The sequence below is a fragment of the Jaculus jaculus genome, chromosome X, assembly GCF_020740685.1.
Source record: "Jaculus jaculus isolate mJacJac1 chromosome X, mJacJac1.mat.Y.cur, whole genome shotgun sequence".
Lineage (NCBI taxonomy): Eukaryota > Metazoa > Chordata > Mammalia > Rodentia > Dipodidae > Jaculus > Jaculus jaculus.
In genome coordinates, this window is record NC_059125.1 from 96,092,906 (window position 1) to 96,098,091 (window position 5,186).

General features: G+C 42.2%; 1 non-coding gene across 1 annotated transcript; it reads right to left on the reverse strand.

The window, feature by feature from the left end:
* Nucleotides 1-238: 238 nt before the first annotated feature.
* Nucleotides 239-420, reverse strand: LOC123457026. Its single transcript, XR_006634869.1, has one exon. It is a non-coding gene; the product is annotated as a U2 spliceosomal RNA (small nuclear RNA).
* Nucleotides 421-5,186: the final 4,766 nt, after the last annotated feature.

A 5,186-nucleotide genomic window follows, 5' to 3' on the forward strand; every position in this document is an offset into this window, starting at 1 on the left:
CTTAAAGGTTGTAAACAGTTTAAAAACATTTAACTTTAGGCATGGTGTTTAGGTTTGGCCTGAAAATGTCTTTTTTTACATCTGCACACCTTTACTTATATACTTTTACATTCTGATCTAAGTACCACTGAAAAGGCATTTTTAACAAGTAATCATTGAAAAAATTCCTTCCCAGTCCCTTCAGTCAATTCATCTCACCCTATCATTAATTATCTTTCCTTTTTTTTTTATTCCCCCGAGGGGGTGCACCATTCCTGCAATACCAGGTTGATGTGTGGAGTGGATGAAGCAAGTTCCTATTCCAACTCCAAGCTCCAAAAATCCTTTTATTATATTGTCTTCAGATAGAGGACGTATCAGATATTAAACTGTTAAGAACAGATACTACACTTGATCTTAGCCAAAAGGCCCAGAACTGATAAATTATCTTTCTTATAAGGCTATTAAAAACTACACCAAACTGATTAATCCTATTACTAACCATAAAATAGTCTTAATACAATTTTATGTCATTAATACCAATAACACACTTGGAAATGATTTTATTAGAAGTAACTAAGGCAAACTGTTTTGTTATCTTGAGGCAGGCTGGCTTAGAAGTCAGATCAGTTGTCTCCTCCTTTTAAGTAACAGGACATTGCAACCCCCCCCCCCTTTTTCTTAGCTATCTGACAAATTATAAGTTACCTCTTTAGAGGAAGTTTTGTTGTTTTTAATAATCCTCTATGTAAAGTGAACTTGACCTAGAACAAATATCTAGCAAATTCACTCCTGTAAAAGACATTTAACTTTTCCTTTTTAATTTCTATGCTTAGGTCTTTGATTTCCTTGAAATTGTTCTCTAGAAGAGAAAGGGTGTCACCTGCATCCTTCATATCTCTTTAGTCACAGTCACAAACACAACACAACTAGCAAGCACAATGAGCACACATAAACATATACACACACATATAAAAAGAACAAATCTACATGACAAAATAAAAAACTTTGCTTAAAGAACTAGAAGCTATATCAATTCCTTGTGCTTTTATGGCAATTAGCTCCTTTTTACTCTTTGTTAAATCTTTTTTCTTAACCCGTGTTCCTTGTGTCTTGAGAGAAATTTTAAGCCCTTCAACAATTTGTGCTTACTTAGGGTCTGTCCCTTGATAGAAAAGGAAAAAGGAGAAGCAGCAAGACCAGAGGGCAATGTTCCCGGTCAGAGAACTGGCATGGGGGATTCCCCAGTGAGCTTGATGTGAGCCTGACCACAATTTTAAGAACTGACAGCTGCTCTAAGAGCATTTACTGGCTGTTGTGTAACTAGGTTGGTTGGTAGGAAGAGAGGCTAGATAGTAGGTCTTTGCCAACACCCAAACGGGCTGTTGGGATTCGCACAGGGAGCTAGGGGCCTTCAGCCAATGCCAGAGGGTAGCCCTGACCAAGAGGCTTCAGTTGCCCTGTTGCTATGTTATGATTCCACGCAATGGTGCCAACTGAAAGTAAAAGGAGGAAAAGAAGTGAAAAAAGAAAACCCACAGTTCTTGTGTCTTGCAAATCTGACTAAATTGTCTTTAAATGGTTTGCCTAGAAGTCTGCGTCATTTGTCTTACCTTAGCGGGTCTGTATCACAGGTGGGTTTTTTTCTGTGGTGACCACGGAGCAGATCTGTATTACAGGTGTATTGCCTGTAATGATCTATGTGGATCTTCACTTACCCTGGTGGGGTGGTGATCCATTGGCGAGGACGGCCATCCACTCAAACTATGCTTAGGTCACACTCGTACCTCGGACCTCACATTCGGGAGCCACTTGCCCAGGCCAGTGGGGAGTTGAACAAGGACTTGAGGAGAAGCTAACCTGGGTGGGAAAAGGCAAACACAAGAAGGAGACCATGCTAGGTGTTTGTTAAGGCCTTGAGATTTTTTTTTTCCACATAGGTTTATATAGGTTTGTAAGGGGGAAAGGGACGAGGTTAGGGAAAAGATCACAGAGTTACTGGTTAAACTGCAATGCCTTTGTTTCTTCATCAACTACCGGCAGGATGGGGGAGTGTTCGGCCAGATATACAATCCCATTGTTTCTGGTAGTTGAATATTAGGTGAGGAAGTAGGAACTTAACTTGCTATATGGCAGTCTTTGTTTCTGGTACTTGAATATTAGGTGAGGAAGTAGAAGCTTAACTTGCTATATGGCGGTTTCTGTTAACATGGCCAAGGTTTGGTTCATAGCTCCCAACATTTTAGTGTATCCCACAATTCCCTCATATTTTGTCCACAGGAACTTTTGAACTTACTGAAATTTTTGAACTCTCAAACTGTTTCTTCCATCTTGTCTTCTAGATTAGAGTTTCTATCCTTCATTTGGCTGACTCTATTCTTGAGAGTTTCTAGAGTGTTTTGGACTTGTTCAATTAAGTTTGCATTTTCTACTACTTTTCTATGTATAATTTCCATCCCTCTGTCAAGCTCCCTCTTCACATCAATTTCTGATTTTCTTGATGATTCTTGGAATTCATCCTTGCATTTCTTTATGTCTTCATTTAGTATGGCCAGCTGAGTTTTAACAACTTTTTTTCACTCTCCCTCACAGCTCTTCACTCTCTTCGAACTCCTTCCAATTTCTTATATATTAGTTCTAGTTTAGTGATGGCAGCATCCACATGATTATTGGTCCTGCAAGTTCTACCAGTAGGTTGGTCAGGGTTGCATTGCTCATAACTTCAATTTGATGTTCTGATCTTAATGACTCTTCTATGTTTTGGTTAGATATATTCATTGTCAGGGTGGGTGTTCTAACTGGATTTTCTTTCATTTGATTTTTCATGTTATTTCTTTTGTGCTGTGGTCTGCCCATGACAGTGTATGGGTACATAGGTGGGTGGATCAGCCTGGGTTCAAGCACAATGGGAATCTGAGGCAGCCTGAGGTAGTTGCCAAGCAGACTGTGCTTTGCTCTTACTTGCCAAAACCGCCTGACCTACTGCCTGGCAGGAGCTCCAAAGTTGTATGAATTCTCAAGTGGTAATGCACCAAAGCTGCCTGCATTTGTGCTAACAGGGACACTGAGGCACCAATCACTGAAGCAGCCCTAACTCTAGCTGGGTACACTGGGACCGGAAGCAGTCTGCACTCCCCTGCCACAGGACAATGGCAGACAGCCAGTGCTGCAGTCAGGTAGGGGATGGCACCTGAGCTGGTGCAAGTGAGGGATACAGTCTGAGCTTGTGTGACAGTTGCTGTGGGACTGGGCTCTCTGAACATGCGGCAGCAGGAGCAGTAAGTGAGCGAGTGGGCAGAGCAGTCTAAGCTTACACACACAGGGATTGATCTGCACGTGGCTGGGCTGTGGATACGGTGGCTACTTGGGCGAGAGGTGGGCTACTGCTCCTGAGGTGGACGGAGCAGTAAGAGGGCGAGTCAGTGGAGCAGTCTCATCTTCCGCATGCAGGGATTGCAGCAAGGTGGCTCTGTGGGTACAGTGGCTACTTGGAGGGAGGGGTGTACTACCCGCCCACAAGGGAATCAGGGATTCCCTGTTATTTCCAGGACTCACTGAACCAGCGGTGGCCAGAGCAGTAAGTGGGTGAGTGGGTGGGGCAGTCTAAGCTTCCACACACAGGGATTGATCAGTGTTTGGCGGCGCTGTGGATATGGCAGCTATTTGGGGGGAGGGGTGGGCTACTCGCCCACAAGGGGATCAGCGATTCCCTGTTTCTCCCCCTCCCACTGACAATCTACTGTAGATTTCTCTCCCCTAAGAGACCCAGAGAACCCTTAATGTCTTGCCTTTCTTTCCCCAGGATTTTCAGCCCAGCTAGTTGGTTGCTATCTTGGCCAGAAGTTCTCTGATAGTTAATCTTAACTGCAAACTTGATGGGATTAAGAGTATGGTGAAAACAAATCCCTGGGTATGTATGTGGTAGGTTAGGTGAGGTGGGAAGACCCACCCTGACTTTGATTGGTACTCTTTGTAGGACTGGAGTCTTGGACTGAATGAAAAGGAAAAGGATAGCTGAGCTCTCTCCTTCATTGCTCTTGGCTTCCTGACTGAAGATTGAATGCATCCATCAACTTCACGCTGCCATTACCATTTATTGCTATCATGGCCTGTATGCATCCTCAAACTGTGTGACAAAATAATACCTTCCTTCTTTAAGTTGCTTTTATTTTTGTTTTATTTGAGGTAGGGTCTCACTCTAGCCCACTCTGACCTGGAATTCACTTGGTAGCCTCAGAGTGGAGTGCTGGTACTAAAGGTGTATGCCACCATGCCTGATCTTTAAGTTGCTTTTGGCAATTATTTTGTAGAAATAAGAAAAGTAAGTAATACAGAATATAAACCACAGATGCCAGACATGGACCTTGGAGCATTCTCTGCTGGTTTCAATCTTACTTTGGTCCAATCTTTCCTTAGTTTGTCCCCATTTATCCCATTTGAAATGTTTACTTCTACTGTTGTGTGGCAGAATATTGTAACTGGCTCTTTCATTTTTTATAGAGGTCCTCATTTAGACAGTTGCCTGGGGCTTTGAATTTTGTTTTGTGTCTCTGGAATTTTTGACCAGTGTTGGGACTGTTAAAAGAGTTTAGTGAATTTTAAAGTTGAATTGATGACATTTTTGTAAAACAAAATGCTCATAAGTTTATGGAAACAATAAGTGTGGTGTTTAAAGTAATATGTTGGGGTGGAAGTCTAACAAAGAATGAGGTTTTGATACACTTGTTTGTCAGCTTGATGTGATTTAGAATTACTATGCAAAAAATATCACTGGGGTCTGGAAAGACGGTTTAGTGGTTAAGTGCTTGCCTGTGAAGCCTAAGGACCCTTGTTCGAGGCTTGATTCCCCAGGACCCATGTTAGCCAGATGCACAAGGGGGCACATGTGTCTGGAGTTCCTTTGCAGTGGTTGGAGGCCCTGGTGGGCCCATTCCCTCTCTCTCTGTCTCTTTCTCTGCCTCTTTGTCTGTTGCTCTCAAAAACATAAATAAAAATAAACAAAAAAAGAAAAGAGTACAAAAAAATATCACTGGGTACTTCTGTGAAGGTATCTAAATAAGGTTAATTGAAATGAGAAGATACACTCTAAATATTGGCAGTACAGCTATAAATGTTGGCAACACCTGCCATTCCATGGGCTGAGTTTACAAACTGAATTAAAAGGAGAAAGTTATCTGAGTGCTGAGTACCAGCATTCATTGCTTTTG